At 45.2% G+C, this 17,861-nt stretch overlaps 1 long non-coding RNA gene across 1 annotated transcript; it reads right to left on the reverse strand.

The window, feature by feature from the left end:
- Window positions 1–4,112: 4,112 nt before the first annotated feature.
- Window positions 4,113–16,252, reverse strand: LOC116552357. Its single transcript, XR_004269346.1, has 4 exons — window positions 14,706–16,252; window positions 13,624–13,759; window positions 6,216–6,364; window positions 4,113–4,292 (listed from the first exon to the last, which is right to left on the reverse strand). It is a non-coding gene; the product is annotated as an uncharacterized LOC116552357 (long non-coding RNA).
- Window positions 16,253–17,861: the final 1,609 nt, after the last annotated feature.

The following is a 17,861-nucleotide window of genomic DNA, read 5'->3' on the forward strand; positions in this document are numbered from 1 at the left end:
AATTCCCTGGAATGTGGGTGATAACAAATATCTGTAAATCTTAACAGGCCGGGACTGAGCCATATGATACTCATCAGTAGGCCCTTAACCAGCATCAATTTCACATAGGGAGAGGTGTTCCCATTTGGAAGGGATTTTTGCCAGTGATGGTGAACATCAGGGCTGGATTATGACAGTTGGAAGGGGACAGCCACTTAGGGCGAATCTGTGGCTTTGCTGAGTATTGTGCCTAGCTTCCTATAAAACAGCAAACTATCAAATAACGGGTTGTTCTTCCTCTCTGAAGGACTGCAGTACAAGTGCCAGCCGCAGCGTAGGAGGTGGTGAGCAGTAACAAGACAGGCCTTCAACCTAATGACTGGAAGTGACTGAAATCATCGGAGCGAGGGGGGTGGCTCTGAGATTCCCACAGGAGCAAACATTAGGGAAATCGCCCACCAAGCCTGTTCTCCTGCCAGAATCCACTCCCTTCCTGAGGTCTGAACCACTGCTAGAGGAAATCCAAAAGAAAACAAGCCCAGAGGCCCAGGAAAAACAAATTTGCTTAGAGGTGGGGTGAGTTTAGGAGACTTGATACCCAATTAAAGAAACTTGAATTGATTCAACCTTTTGGGAAACCAGTTTGACAATGTGTATCTGCCTTAAAATTGCCCATACATTTTCATGAGAGATACCAGGCAATGTTGGCATAAAAAAAATGCCCATACATTTTGAACCTGTCTGGCTGGCATTTCTTCCTAGAAATATATCTTAAGGATATATTTCTTAAGAAATAGATATAGATAGATAGAGGTTAATACAAATATGGGCCGGTGTGGTGGCTTATGCCTGTAATCCCAGCACTTTGGGAGGCTGAGCAGGCAGATCACATGAGGTAGAGAGTTCGAGACCAGCCTGACCAACATTGAGAAACCCCATCTCTATTAAAAAAAAACAAAATTAGCCAGGCATGGTGGCGCATGTCTGTAATCCCAGCTATTCGGGAGGCTGAGATAGAAGAATCGCTTGAACCTGGAAGGCAGAGGTTACAGTGAGCCAAGATGGTGCCATTGTACTCCAGCCTGAGCAACAAGGGTGAAATTCCATCTCAAAATATATATATATGTAAATATAATATTAAATATAAATATATCTATATAGAAATAGAGAGAGAGAAATATATCTTAAGAATATATTTCTTCTCAGCAAACTGACACAAGGACAGAAAATCAAACACCGCATGTTCTCACTCACAGGTGGGTGTTGAACAATGAGAACACATGGACACAGGGAGCGAAGCATCACACACTGGGGTTTGTGGGGGGGAAATTGGGGAGGGACAGCGGGGGGTGGGGAGTTGGGGAGAGATAGCATGGGGAGAAATGCCTGATATAGGCGATGGGGAGGAAGGCAGCACATCACGCTGCCATGTGTGTTCCTATGCAACAATCTTGCATGTTCTTCACATGTACCCCAAAACCTAAAATGCAATAATAATAAAAAAAAAAAAAGAATATATTTCTAGGCCAAGCGAGGTGGCTCACACCTGTAATCCCAGCACTTTGAGAGGCCGAGATGGGCAGATCACGAGGTCAAGAGATGGAGACCATCCTGGTCAACATGGTGAAACCCCATCTCTACTAAAAATACAAAAATTAGCTGGGCGTGGTGGCACGTGCCTGTGGTCCCAGCTACTCAGGAGCTGAGGCAGAAGAATCGCTTGAAACCAGGAGGCAGAGGTTGCAGTGAGCTGAGATTGCACCAGTGCACTCCAGCCTGGTGACAGAGTAAGACTCCATCTCAAAAAAAAAATATATATATATATATGTATACATATATACATACACACACACACACACACACACACACACACACACATATATATTTCTAGCATTTCTTCCTAGAATTTCCCTTTTAACAAAAAACAGTCCCAAAATCATTTCTTTTCTAACAAAAAGTAACCTGAAAAATCAAGCTGTTAACACAGATAAGCAAGCCAGAAGCTTGCACGGGTGAATGCTGGCTGCTGTGGCAGTAGAATAGGGCTACCTGGGGTCCAGGTATATTCAACACGGAGGCTCCATCTTCCTTTTTCTTTGTCACCACGTGTACAGTAAAGAAACAGGCAGCCACAAACGGTGGCTAACGCCTGTAATCCCAGAACTTTGAGAGGCTGAGGCAAGTGGATCACCTGAGGTCAGGAGTTCAAGACCAGCCTGGCCAACAAGACAAAACCCCATCTCTACTAAAAATACAAAAATTAGTCAGGTATGTCTGTAATCCCAGCTACTAAGGAGGCTGAGGCAGGAAAATTGCTTGAACCTGGAGGTGGGGGTTGCAGTGAGCCACTGCACTCCAGCCTGGGCAACAGAGTGAGACTCCATCTCAAAAAAAAAAAACATGGCTCTGGCCAGGTGGAGAATCTATCTGCATAATAAAAGATTAGGGTGAGGGTGGCCAGGTTTTCATACCCTATGTAAATGACATACCTAGCCCTAACCAGTTTTCACACCCTGTGCAAATGGTACACCTGGTCCAACCAATCTTTTGTGCCCTATATAAATCAGACACCATCTCCTCAAGCTCATCTATAAAACCCTCTGCATTTCACTGCAGAAGCAGCAACCCATTTCCCTGGGACCCCTCTCTGCTGCAAAGAGCTCTTCTCTTTCACCTATCAGACTTCTGCTCTGAACTTCACTCTTTGGGTCTGCATCCTAGTTTTCTATGGCCATGAGACAACAAATTTCAGGTACTTACCCCAGACAACAATGCCGCTTCACAGGCACGCTCCAATCTGCTCTGCACCTTTGCACCAATAGCTTCCACTGCTGGCAGCTACATCCATCTAGGGCATTTTTCCCCGCTGTGCCTCCTCCAGAAGTAGCAAACATTCATTTGCATAATATGCTGAACACAACCACCTTATCAACTTGTTTAATTCTCACAACTTTATGACTTAGTACCATTGTTATTCTCATTTTTCACTTGGGGGAATAAGGTGTAGAGAGGTTAGGTGACTTACTCAAGGTCACACAACTGGTAAGAGGTGGAGCTGGACTCAAACCCAGACAGTGTGACTCTAAAGTCCACACTATGATATCCTCTGCTGCTTCCTATCCTTATCTCATTTCCCTCTTTATGGCCTCGCCTCTCCCCCGCCTCAATGGAGAGAAGTGAGGCTGTCTTGGGTCCGGACTCTGACTCCATCTCAAAAAAAAAAAATGCCCAGTGCAGTGACTCACACCTGTAATGTAGACCCAGCTACTCAGGAAGCTGAGACAGGAGAATTGCTTCAACCAGGGAGGCAGAAGTTGCAGTGAGCTGAGATCACATCAGCCTGGGTGACAGAGAAAGACTCCATCTCAATACATACATATATGCCATTCTTTCCAGCCAGAGTCCTTGTCTCCTTTTAATTATTGAAACATTCACAGATGTGAAATGCCACCAGATTTGATACTTGACTATTGCTAATATCAACTTTATTTGGCTCAGAAAAAAAGCCACTATACAACAGACATCATAAGCCCAGTACATGGCAAGATCGTTTCAGTTGCTATAATCTCATACAATCTGCAGTTGCTCTAAAGCTTGTTACTCCATAAAGGCAGCTGTTTCTTTTTTAATTTGTGCACTGCTTAGCAGTGAATGGTAGTTATACTATCGTGGTGGTGCATACTGCTTGCTAGAAAGTGTGTCAGAGTTTCTTGGGTACAATGATTCACAGCTCACCCAGGGGGCAATAAAGATGAGGTGAGCCACACACTAAGCCCTTCCTGGGCTCATGGTACGTGCATAACTACATTATACCCTGTGATCTACTGCACTATACAAGGATTTTTTTTTTTTCTGAGGTGTTGTTTCATTCTTGTCACCCAGGCTGAGTACAATGGTGTGATCTTGGCTCACTGCAACCTCCACTTCCTAGGGTCAAGCAATTCTGCCTCAGCCACCTGAGTAGCTGGGATTACAGATGCCCACCACTACACCCAGCTAATTTTTGTATATTTAGTAGAGACATGGTTTCACCATGTTGGCAAGGCTGGTCTCAAACACCTGACCTCAGGTGATCCACCTGCCTTGGCCTCCCAAAGTGCTGGGATTGCAGGCATGAGCCACTGTGCCCGCCATACAAGGATATTCTCTTGGCAGTCATGAGTGCAAGATTAATTCTGTTGTGTAGGGCCGAATGTTGTGAAATGTGCATAAGAAAAAGATTGCAATTACCTGTATTTATCATGTCAGTCATTCTAATCATCAGACAATGATATGAACACAGTGAGAAAGACATCCCTCACACTCTCTTCTTCCTAAAATAGAGAAACTATAAGAATTCCATCAGCTCATCGGCCACTCCATGTGGAAATGGCCCATTTCTGATGACATCGTGGGAGTTTTGCTTTTTGGTTTTCGTGTTTATTTTGGTTTGGGTTTTTGCTTCAAGGGAGATCAACAGGTAAAATCTGGCCTCCCCATCCTTGTTGAATGTCACTCTGTGCATCCCCTTCCTGTAAGACTTTCTTTCCCTACCCCTGTTCTCTCAGCTAGGCATTGCTCTGTCTTCTCACACCCGACCCCCTCCTCACTTCCTATCCATCCCCTACCCAGAAATTCCAGCTGCCCCAGTGTCTCCTAACATTTCCCAGAAAATTAAGTCGCCTGTGTTCTATGGCCTGAATGTTTATGTCCCCCCAGAATTCATATGTTGAAACCTAATCCCCAAGTTGATGGCATTAGAAAGTGAGGTCTTTGGGAGATGATGCCATCATGAGGGCTCCACCTTCAGGAATGAGATTGGGGCCCTTATGAAGAAAAGTCTTGGCCGGGCATGGTGACTCACATCTGTAATCCCAGCACTTTGGGAAGCCAAGGCAGGCAGACCACCTGAGGTCAGGAGTTCAAGACCAGCCTGACCAACAGGTAAAACCCCATCTCTACTAAAAATACAAAATTAGCTGGGTGTGGTGGTGCATACCTGTAATCACAGCTACTTGGGAGGCTGAGGCAGGAGAACCACTTGAACCTGGGAGGCAGAGGTGGCAGTGAGCTGAGATCATGCCATTGCCCTGCAGCCTGGGCTACAAAAGTGAAATTCTGTCTTAAAAAAATAAGGCCTGAGGGAAGCTGTTCACCTCTCCTGCCATGTGGACACTGCAAGAAGGCACCATCTTTGAGGAGGAGAACAAACCCTCACCAAACACCAAATCTATGGGCACTTTGATCTTGAACTTCCTAGCCTCCAGAACAATGGGAAATAAATTTCTGTTGTGTCAAAGCACTCAGTCTATGTATCTTGTTAGAGCAGCCCACAGGGACTGAGATAATAAACTGGTGGGAGAAAGGCACACGACACCCACATCCTCTCTCTTCCCATCAAGTCACCCTAGCAGGGTGCCCATTAGAACACATTTTTTTCAAAGACAAAGCCCTCAATCATTTTGCTCAAATAAAAGGGGTGGTCCTTTCATGAATTTTAGGTCCTATTATCCAGGGCTACTCAAAGTAAGCTGGGCACAATGGAAAGGGTGATATTTATGAGTAGGAATTTTTATTGCAGTCTCCACTAAAATCACCCATTAAAGGCACCTCCCTATTTGCTCCCAAAGGCCCAGAACTTTCACAGCAATCATCCTCAGGAATTGGGATTCCACAGCAATCTAAATAAAGTGGAATTTCAATTCAGAATAATCAGTTTATTTTGCCAAGTAAGAGCACCTAAAAAAAACAAACAAAAAAAAAACTACAAGTTCTTATCACCATTATTTCATTTATTTATTTACTTATTTTTGAGACAGAGTTTCACTCTGTTGCCCAGGCTGGAGTGCAGTGGCACAATCTCAGCTTACTGCAACCTCTACCTCCCGGGTTCAAGTGATTCTCCTGCCTTGGCCTCCTGAGTAGCTGGGATTACAGGTACGCACCACCATGCCCAGCTAATTTTTGTATTTTTAATAGAGACCATCACCATATTGGTCAGGCTGGTCTCGAATTCCTTACCTCATGATCCACCTGCCTTGGCCTCCCAATGCTGGGATTACAGGCGTGAGCCACCTCGCCCGACCAATTTTATGTCCTTATTTTCCTCACATCAAAGACTGGTAAGTCCTTGGTCCTAAGCTAGCACTAGACCATGGACCAAAATTTGGGAACCATTGCTCTGGATATCAGGATGGTCAGCTAAAGCTGGGATCAGCCACCGACATTTTGCAGGTAATAGTCAACATAAAATTCACCTTGGGTGCATTTCCTCATTCTGTCATTCCAAACAGTTAGGAAGAGTTCAGACAGTGGAGACAAATACCCCTGCATCCAAGGTTCAGCTCCCCCAGCCGACAAGGGGTGACCCAAGTAGCTGAACCTCTCTAAGCTGCCATTGCCATGTCTGCAAAATGGAGAGAGAGCAAAAATTCACCAAGTTGTTAGGATTAAATGTGGATTAGCAAAGGGTCTTTGCTTCAACAAATTTATAACTATTAATATAACTGTTACTAGACCAGGAGTGTCTATGAAAACGCCAGACATTTTCTAAGACCCCTGACTACAGGGTCTAGAGTCTCTGTTTTGCCTTCAAGGAGATAATGCTCTGAAAGGGACCCACAAAAGGGTGGCCAGATACAGGGAAGCCAGAATTAGGATAGACGCAGATACTGGAGGCCAGGGAGATTATAGAGCAGTGGTCCCCAACCTTTTTGGCACCAGGATCCGATTTCATGGAAGACAATTTTCCATGGATGGAGTAGGGGAGGCGGGTTTCAGAATAAAACTATTCCACCTCGGATCATCAGGCATTAGTTAGATTCTCATAAGAAGCATGCAGCCTGCATCTCTCGCATGCGCGGTTCACAATAGGGTTTGCACTCCGATGAGAATCTAATGCCACTGCTGATCTAACATGAGGCGCAGCTCAGGCGGTAATGCTCACTTGCCTGCCACTCACCTCCTGCTGGGCAGGCCAGTTCTTAGCCGGCCACAGACCAGTACAGGTCCACAGTCCTGGGGACTGGGGGCCCTGTTATAGAGAGTTAGGAAAAGAAAATAGAAAAAGAGAGGCCTCTCAGAGGAGGTGGAGTCTGAGTAAAATCTTACAGGACATAACACTAAAACAAAACAAAATTTTCAATTAGGCTTTCAGTTAAGAATCAGACCAAGCATCCTGCCATGCCTAAAATGTGCAGATTAAAGTCTGGCACACTAAACTTCCTTCTGTTATCCTGGGTCACCACATTAACTGCTTGAAGAAATGGCTTTCCTCAAAGCAGTAATTTTCCTTTGCCTCCCTGGCTCTATTCTACATGAGTTGCCCTAAGGAAATTCTTCTCTGTCACTTCTGACCTGAAGAAGATGACACCAGGTGTGGTAGCTCATGCCTATAACCCCAGCACCTTGGGAAGCTGAAGCAGGCAGCTCACTTGAGGTCAGGAGTTTGAGACCAGCCTGCACAACATGGTGAAACCCCGTCTCTACTAAAAATACAAAAGTTAGCCAGGCGTGGTGGCACACACCTGCAGTCCCAGCTACTCAGGAGGCAGAGGCAGGAGAATCACTTGAACTTGGGAAGCGGAGGTTGCAGTGAGCCAACATGGTGCCACTGCACCCCAGCCTGGGTGACACAGAGAGACTCTGTCTCAAAAAAAAAAGACAAGCTTTCAGTGAAAAAGGAGAGAGAAGTTGCAGCTGATATTTTTCAAGAAATCCTGGGCATAGAGTATTTGAATGACTGAATCCCGAGTGCTGCCTCGCTCCTGCCACTCACAGTGTGGTCCTCTAAGCTGCAATATTGGCGTCACCTGGGAATTTGCTAGAAATGCAGAATTTTGGGCCCTGACCAACAGTGGCTGAATCAGTCTGAATTTTAACAAGATCCTCAGAGGACTGGGAAATCCATTAGGGTTTGGGAAGCACTGCCCCAGCCTGATTTTCGGTGAAAAAAGTCAACAATTCGACTGGATATGACCAGCGTCAGAGCCTTTGTTCTGATGTGAAATTACTTTTCCTTCATTTGATCCCATTCATTGCTCCTCTATATGTCTTAAAGGATAGTAGTGATGGAACAGAGAGAACAGCTCTGCCCTAGAGGCCTCTGACTTAAAATTACCCTATATTATGTTACAATAGAACAATGGAGTTTAGAAACATTTACTTGGCTCTAGGCCCATGTTACTTAGTTATATTTCCAAACAACCTGTAATTTCTGGAGCTTTTTGTTTGTTTTATTCTTCTTGTTCTTGGTATTATTATTACTTTTTACAGAGGAGAAAACTGGAACTCGGAACATTAGGGGACCCGCTGGGTTCACACACAATCAGTCCAGGGCTCCTTCCTCAAGCCGAGCAGCCCACCATTCTCCACGGCTGAGAAGATGGTCCCACCTGCACCACTCAGATAGCCTGTGGCCCAGCACCAACCAACCGCAGAACCTGTGGCTCCGATTTCCAGACCCTTCTTTTCCATTCCCGTTACCAGCACCCTCGTTCAGTCCACAGTTCCTAAACTGCCAGACAGGCCTACTCCTTGCTGCTTCCAATTCTTTGCCCTTTAAATCCATTTCACACACAGCCGCCCAAGCCTAGCTTCGGATCCCCTCAGGAACTAGTTCAGAGATACCAGAAGTCATCCACAGGGTCCCATCCCACAGACAAGGACTATGGGACTCATCCTTGTATTCCTGGCAAGGCTACTGGATGCCTTACAAAGTAGATAGGTTGAATACAAGGGGGTCCTAATGAACAGATGAGAAAAGCTACTACTGTCTCTGGGCAAGAGACAGAGGCAGCCAAAGAGGCAGGACTGCATAAGTGGAACAGAGGGCTCGAGCAGACTCGCTGGCCTAAGATAGGAGGAACCAGACCAGGGCTCCCACTTCTTCCCATAGCTGTGAAGCTCCAAGGGTGAAAAAATGAATGCTGAACGGCACCAGGAGGGAAGATAGTCATCCTGGCTCAGCACAGAGAGAAGGGAGGCACTGACATTTGTGGAATCATGGAGGCATTGTGCAAGGGACTTCACATGTGGCACCTCTGATTTCCCAGGAACAGGACATTCTGAGGTCAGGATTAGGACCCACTTTTCACACGTTCAGGCTGACAGTAGGTTAAGGATAATCACCAAGGTCTTGCAGCTAGTCATTGGTAGAGTGAGTTTCCACCCAGGTGTGTCTGATTCAGACATTCTCTTTCCACTCTGCTGTGGCCCTAGACACCTGCAAGGAGACACCACAAAGTGAACTACCTCATCCTCTATTTGTTTCTATAGACGACTTACACATGTTTATGATATTCTCCTGAATGTGGCGTTGTGTGCAAACACTTAAGATGTGGACATCAGAGGAAGACCATACCCCAAACCTCTAATTCCTTCCCACCACCTTCAGGGGTAACATGGTATAGTGAGTGGGATGGTGATCCACTATGGGTCACTATGGGATCCATAAATATATGTCCCCAAAATATGGTGACCTCAAAACATATATTCAAATCCTAAGCATCAAAACTTGTGAATGTGATCTTATTTGGAAAATGGCGTTTGCAGACATAATTAATGATCTCAAAATGAGATCATCCTGGATTTAAAGTGGGCCCTAAATCTAATCACAGTGTCCTCATCAGAGAAACCCAGAGACAGATTTAACACACAGAGATACAGGGGAGAAACCATATATAGACAGAAGCAGAGATGGGATTTACACTGCCACAAGCCAGGGAATGCCTACAACCACCAGATGCTGGAAGAAGCAAAGAAAGATTCTCTTCTGGAGCCTTCAGAGGGGGCACAGCCCTGCTGTTTCCTTGATTCTAGACTTCAAGCCTCCAGATGACGAGAGACTGAAATCTTGTTGTTTTAAGCCACCCAGGTTTTGGTAACTTCTTGTGGATGCCCTAGGAAATGAACGACGCTGAAATTAAGAATCTCAACAGGCGTGGTGGCTCACACTTATAACCCCAGCATTTTGGGAGGCAGAGGTGGGTGGATCATTTGGGCTCAGGAGTTTGAAACCAGCCTGTGCAACATGGAGAAACCTCGTCTCTACCAAAAATACAAACTAGCCAGGAGTTGTGGCATGCACCTGTGGTTCCAACTATTTGGGAGACTAAGGTGAGATAGTCACTTAAGCCCAGTAGATGGAGGTTTAAGACGGAGGTTTAAGCGGAGACTGCACCACTGCACTTCAGCCCGGGTGACAGAGGGAGACTCTGTTTCAAAAACAAACAAACAAAAAGGAATCTTTTGTTTTATAACTATCATCTAGAAAACTGTATTGGCACCAAGGACCAATAAACCTGTGCTCTCAATCCATTTGGCTTTGGATTGGGGAACCCAGATTTGAAAATCTATGTTTAGGGTATTGAGACATTTTAAGAACGCACAGTCAGAAACTAATATACATAAAGTAGGGTGGTTCATTTGCTACCTTCTTTTCCTCAAAAAAAAGAAAATTCCTTTTCATGCAAATATTTTGCAGTGAATAGATAACACTGTTTAGGAATGAGGATTATCTGTGCTGCTCCTATCGTAGCCTAATTAGCTTTTCTTTAATGTGCATTAAGCATACAAGAGATGAAATGAGAAAGAACAAGCACGAAAAGCTTAGGTTTCACCCACAAATCTGTTTTTTAGCCTGCAATCTGGCAGAAAAGCCTACAAATCTCCCATTACATTTTTTTGGTGTAAACAATTCTTATTTTCAGTCTTCTTTTCCTCTCTCTCTCTCATGCCAATAAGAAATTTTTAAAGCAATCATGAGCTAAAACCGAAGATAAGCGATAAGGCAGGCTTCTCCTAAACACTCTCCATTATCCTCTCTCTGGCCTCATTTTGAATCATTCTCTCTGAAAATTTGGCAGGAATATATCACCCTGCAAATGGAGGTGAAGCAAGTGAGGCTCCTTCCCCAGTAATCCTCTCTGGAGCACTGCTGCTGTTTACCTGGGAGCGGAGGTAAAAAGCCGGGGCTCCACAACACTTAGTAGGAACGGAAATGTGTATCTCCAGGGTAGCCCTGGGCATGAAGCTGGCAGCCTCTATGGTTAGAGACCCTGGGTGTGAATCCTGGCTCTGTCACTTGGTGTGGGCCCAGGCAAGTTGCTGGGTTTGTTTTTCTTTTCTTAATTGACAAGTAAAAATTGTATATATTTATGATGTACAATGCTGATACATGCATACATTGTGGAATGCTAAATCACACTATTTAACATATGTATTACCAGGCTGAACACGGTGGCTCATGCCTGTAATCTCAGCACTTTGGGAGGCCAAGGCGGGCAGATCACTTGAAGCCAGGAGTTCAAGGTCAGCCTGGACAACACGGTGAAACCCTGTTTCTACTGAAAATACAAAAATGAGCCAGGAATGATGGTGCAAGCCTTTGGTTCCAGCTACTTGTGAGGCTGAGGCAGAAGAAGTGCTTGAACCTGGAAGACTGAGGTTGCAGTGAGCCGAGATCATGCCACTGCACTCCAGCCTGGGCAACAGAATGAGACTCTGTCTCAAATAAAATAAAATAAAATAAAATAAAAATATATATATACACATTACCTTACTTCCTTTTTTGTGGTGAAAACATTTAAAATCTACTCTCTTACATACTATATATGTTAACTGCAGTCACCATGATGTACAATGGATTTGCTGAACTTATTTTATTCTTCCCATCCAAGTGAAGAGCTTTGTGTCCTTTGACCAACATCTTCCTAGTCTTCCCCACAATGGTAACCACCATTCTACTCTCTATTTCTATGACTGACTTGTTTGCATTTCACGTATAAGTGAGATCATGTGGTATTTGTCTTTCCATGCTGGACTTACTTCACTTAATATAGCATTCTCCAGGTTCATCCATGTTGTAGCAAATAATGAGATGTTCTTCTTTTTTAAGGCTGAATAGTATTCCATGGCATTCTTATACCATGCTTTCTTTAGTCCTTCATCCATTGATGGACACTTTGGTTGATTTCATATCTTAGCTATTATAAATAATGCTGCAATGAACATGAGCATATAGACATCTCTTTGATATACTGATTGTACTTCCTTCAGATAGATACCCAGTGGTAGGGGTGCTGGATCATATGGTAGTTCTATTCTTAATTTTTTGAGGAGCCTCCATACTGTTTTCCAACCAGGCAAGTTACTTAAGCCTTTCTAAGTCTTGGCTTCCTCCTTTGAAAAATAAGGAAAATGGCCAGGTGTGGTGGCTCACACCTGTAATTTTAGCACTTCGGGAGGACAAGGCGAGTGGATCACCTGAGGTCAGAAGTTTGAAACCAGCCTGGCCAACATGGTGAAAACCTGTCTCTACCAAAAATACAGAAAAATTAGCTAGGCGTGGTGGTAGCCACTTGTAATCCTAGCTACTTGGGAGGCTGAGGCAGCAGAATTGCTTGAACCTGGGAGGCGGAGGTTGCACTCCAGCGTGGGTGACAGAACAAGACTCCATCTCAAAAGAAAACAGAGAAAAATGAGGAAAATAACAGCATCCACCACATATGGTTTTGAGACAAATGAAAACCACATTGCCAAACCTTGTGGTCAATTCTCAGAACTCTTCATACTCAGCTTGTTAGCACACTTGCTCCATTTGCCATCAAAATAAGCACTCTCTCTGATTTCCTCCTACCTCCCTCAGCTCCCCTCAGCATCTGTCCCTTTCCTATGGAAGTTGGTTCTTGGACCTCACGTCTTCTCCGTCCTTTGTTGGTCATCTAGGCCTCTGACCTCAGGGACCATGTATCTGCTGATGGCTCCTAAATCTCAATCTCCAGCCTCCCCTCTGAGCTCCAGACCAGTTTATGCACTCAGCTCTGTCTATGACATCCCCACCTGATGTCTAGTGAGCAGCACAAAGGCAGTATATCCACTCCAAATGCTTTTCCATCTCCAGACCAGCTCCTCCCTCAGGCATTCATGTCAGGAAATGTTACCCCTAGTTTGAGCTCCAGCCAAAAACTTAGATGACATCCTTGACTCTTCTCTTGCTCTCACACCACATTCAAGTCCATCAGCTATTCTGCTGCCATTATAACTCCAGAGAAGATCCAAAACCCACCATTTCTCACCTCCTCCAGTTTTAGCTCAAGCTTCAGGCCATCATCATCTCTTCCTCAACTATTGCAGTAACCTGTGAATCAACCTCCCTGCCTCCTCTCATCCCTTCCCCAGTCTCTTCTCAACCAAGCAGGCAAAGCAATTCCTTCAAAGACAATGTCAAAATATGTCCCTGCTCAACAGTCTCTAGTGGCTTCTCCATTTCACCGGGATCTGGCCCTGGTCCCCTACCATGCATTGTGAAGCCCTTCCCAGGCTCAGGGCCTGTTGCTGACTGCCTGCAAAGCAGACAGATACCTACTCAACAGAGTGACCTCCTCTGGGACCCCCTGGCCCCCTCTCTCATGCCCAGATTTATTTTCCTTCTTAGCACTCATCTCCTTGGCTTTATGTATGTATTCGTTTGTTAACCAACTCCCTCCTAGAAGCAAATTCCACAAGAGCAAGGACTTTCCTTTATTCATTGCTGTGCCCTTGGTACCTGGAATGCTACTTGACACATTAGTAACTGCTGAATAATTGGATGAATGAATGAGTGAGGTAACCCATGTCAAGCACCCAGCATAGTGTGGCACACAGCATATAAGTAGTAAGTACTACCTGTTGCTGTGCTTGTTCTTATTTGTATTACTAATTATCGTTTGTCCAGGAACTTTATATACATCCTGCCTTACCTCCTGGCCCTTCACCTGTTTGAGCTCTTTCACTGCCATGCCCAATCTTCTCCACTGGAACTCTGAGAACAATAAGAAGAAAGTAGGGATTACTATGGCAAGAAAGAATGTCACTGGCTAAGCCTTCTACATTGTTACTGAGTCTGCTTCTGCCAGATAACACACGAAAGGTGTGGTGAAGGTTGGACTCAATGGATGCCAGAATCGCCATTGAATGCCCTGAATGTACTTTTGGGGCACCCACAATTCAAATAATCTCTTCCATGATCTTTTTATAGACGAGCCCAAACAAATATTTCTGCCTCCAATTATACCTCCCAGACTGACTCTACAAAGTAGCAAAGATTGCACTTTTTGTTCAGAAAACACAATCAACCTTCTCTGTAATGACTATTATGCTATTTTGGAAACTGTATATTTCATATATTTAAATGTACACATTCAAATATATGAAATTTTGTGGGAAAAAGGTAAACCCTAGGGAAATCAAGCCAAATAAACTTGTGCTGTTATTTGAATTGAAACTGGGATATCAATCTAACGTGTTCTTAATCTACATAACTGTTGAGATTTGTGCTAAATGTTCTGCATGGATTCATCAAAGAGAGGTGTGAACACACTCAAAACATCATTGTAAACATGTTTTAAAGAAACTGTCTATTCTCACACCATTGATAAAGACATACTCAAAACTGCGCAGTTTACAAAAGAAACAGGTTTAATGGACTTATAGTTCCATATGGCTGGGGAGGCCTCACAATCATGGCAGAAGGCAAGAAGGAGCAAGTCATGTCTTGAATGGCAGCAGGCAAAGAGAGGGAACTTGTTCAGGGAAACTCCTCTTCATAAATCCATCAGATCTCATGAGACTTATTCACTATCACAAAAACAGCACGGGAGAGACTTGCCCCCATGATTCAATTACCTCCTCCGGGTCCCTCCCACAACACGTGGGAATTCAAGATAAGATCTGGCTGGTGACAGAGCCAAACCATATCAGGCACTTACTGGAGTCTTTGGAAAACACTGGAGCAAAGCCAGATGCTGTTCTTTGCTTCTGAGATGAGGCCTGCAGAAATCAGCTCCCCTGGTCTGGTTGACAGCCAAGCCACCCCAAGATAAGAGCTATTGGATGGCAACGTGCATGGATACCTGTTGTGTGCGGACAGCTCTGGTGATGGAGCCAATGGGGTTAGTGTCAGGTTTAAGCCAAATGCCCATCTGTGGTCCCAGTGCTGTGGGAGGGAATTGGAAAGTTACTGAACCAAAGCCTAAGAGGACTGAGTCTCAGGCCAGAGCCAGCTGAGCCACCATCCACCCTAAGGGCAAACACTCTTTTGGAGACAAACTGGCAGGATTCTTAGACAGAAGGCGACAAAATCACTGACTCAGGGAAACCAGACCCTCTCTGGAGGGGCTAAGCCTTTTAAGACATGACTGGAACATTCTTGGGTGAGGCAGTTCACTGAAAAACAAACAACTTAACAGTTATTCTCCGTCCAAAACAGGTCTCCCTGTGAGCAGCCTGGCCATGGCCTCCACCTCAGGTCTGGTCACACCTGAAGGCTCTTCCTGAAGCTCCTGTCTTTACCTTGGCCATGTGGACCACATCCTGATTGTCCCAATTCCTGGCCTGCCCCTGATCTTGCCCCTGCCTGCCTGCTACCCTACCTCAGTCCAAGTGGGGACTGCCTTCCAAAGCGATCCCTGTCTCAGTCCACCATAGGTGATGATAGGGTCACCACCTGTCACGCCCAGTAGTCATGGTGACAACATGATCCCATCCCCTGACTCATCTGATTGCATCAGCATGAGCACCTGACCCACACTAGACCACTCAGGCTCTCTTTTGCTGACATATAGACCTGGGAGAAAAGGACCTAATATCTAAGCTCAGATGCTATGGGATGGGCACTGGACCAGAAAAACAAAGGCGTCCTGCACCAGATGCCAGATGTTCCAAGGTCAGGTGCCCACCCTGGCTCAATCAGTTGAGAAAGGCCCTCTGTCTGGCACCCAGAGATGCTGGCTGTGCCTCTTCCCATGGGAAGGAGGAGAAGAATATGTAGCTGAGAGAACTGGTTCTAGAATTAGAGAGACCTAACATCCCATTTCTACCATTTTCAGCTGTGCAGAAGTGCAGGCCTGCCCAATGGGTGACTATGAGTACTTTTCCATGCTTCTATTTTCTGGCAATAGGTAGTGAGGTTCAAGGACTCAGCCCTGCCAGGCCAGCCCCTCCACACACACAACTGCCAGAGAAAGGGGTTGTGCCTGAATTCAACTTCCCATGGGAAAAGGCACGACGAGGGTCTCCAGGTGCCAGACAGAGGGCCTCTGCCAACTGATTAAGCCGGGACAGGCACATGGCCTCTGAATATCTGACACTTAGTGGAAGGGTGCCAGGCAATCGAGCCCAAGGTACTTATTCTTCTGGGCAAAGCCACCCTTCCCTATGAAAGCAGAGATCCTGGGCAGGTCCCTCTAGCAGAACACAACCCCCTGGTATGTGCAGCTGTGCCCCAGTCCAAGAACAACTCACCACAAGATGCAGAGAGAAGAGGAAGCACATGCAGACACACAGAATTTTGAAAACCTAGTCAGGAAAAAAAAATGTAAGATATCTTATTGCTAGTTTTATATTAATTACATGTTGCAATAATAATAATGTCTTGGATACGTTAAGTTAAACAAAATACATTCAAAACTAATTTCCCCTGTCTTTCTTTTTTTTTTTTTTTTTTTTTTTTTTTTTGAGATGGAGTCTCACTCTGTCACCCAGGCTGGAGTGCAGTAGTGCAATCTTGGCTCACTGCAACCCCCACCTCACAGGTTCAAGTGATTTTCCTGCCTTGGCCTCCTGATTAACTGCTACTACAGAAGCCCACCACCACACCCAGCTAATTTTTGTATTTTTAGTAGAGATGAGTACATTTGGGATTGTAGCTGGAGTAGTTGAGCCTTGTTAGGCAGAGGCATATTTGAAAATTTGTACATACGGGATGATGTATACGTGTGTTACAGAGCAGGCTGCCATGTATAAGACATCTGTTCAGTTTTCTGCTTGGCCACTTCTCCCTGGGACACCCAGTAGTCATGATGGACAACATGACCCCAGCCCCTGACTCATCTGATTGCATCAGCATGGGAAGCTGATCCCAGCTGGACCACTCACGAGTCTCATGTTGACATATAGACCTGAGGGGAAAAGAGACCTAATATCTAAGCTCAGAAGCTATGGGTTGGGCATTTTCTACTCCCATCTGGACCAGACAAGCAGAAGATGCCAGGCAGGAGGTCAGGGGGAGAATGATTAGAGATGCAGGGCGAGTCCTGACAACAGCTGAGTCTCTAGTACCAGTCCCTTCCTGAGGCCACTTTGCCTTTGTCTTGGGTTCTGTGGAACATACTATGTCTTCATAATAAATCCCTCTTTTCAGCGTAGGCTAGTTTAAGCTGATTTTTCTTAGATTCTACCAAAAGAATTCAACTGAAAGACCTTCTCAGAGATTAGTTGTGAGAAACTACTATACTTGAAACAAAAAGTAGGTTGGAAACAATGCAGTGCCCTAGAGAAGCTCATTGTGCAGTTATGATCAAGGCAGCCCCGTCACTGCTCTAGCGGTGACTCTGACTGCTCCAGCTTTGAGGAGCCCTGACCCCACTGTCTCATCTCCAAAGCCTGTAGCACACGCCCCTGTCCCAAACTATCCCATTTCCTCATTGTTGAGAAACCACCCACACAGCTGCTCTCCTTCCAGGAATGCTTTGCCTTTTCTTCTCTCTCTCCCTCTTTTTTTTTTTTTTTTTTTTTAACAGAGTCTCTTTCCTTTGCTCAGGCTGGAGTACAGTGATGCAATCATAGCTCACCGTAACCTTGAACTCCTGGGCTCAAGTGATCCCCCTGCTTTGGCCTCCCAAAGTGCTGGGATTACAGGTATGAGCCACTGCACCCAGCCCTTTCTGTCCCTTTTAAAACTAAAGCACAGTATATACCCTTGGACTAAATCATCTCTAAAATTCCTTGCAGCTTTGCTATCTTGTGGTCCTGAGTCTCTTTCATGGTCCACTCAACTTCACTGGTCAGATTCATTGTCGGGTGATGATGAACAGTCCTCCCTCGGGGAGTTGCTCTGAAGATTCCACATCACAGCGCATGTGAGG

Source organism: Sapajus apella, unplaced genomic scaffold (genome assembly GCF_009761245.1).
Source record: "Sapajus apella isolate SASKATOON/1434 unplaced genomic scaffold, GSC_monkey_1.0 scaffold11, whole genome shotgun sequence".
Lineage (NCBI taxonomy): Eukaryota > Metazoa > Chordata > Mammalia > Primates > Cebidae > Sapajus > Sapajus apella.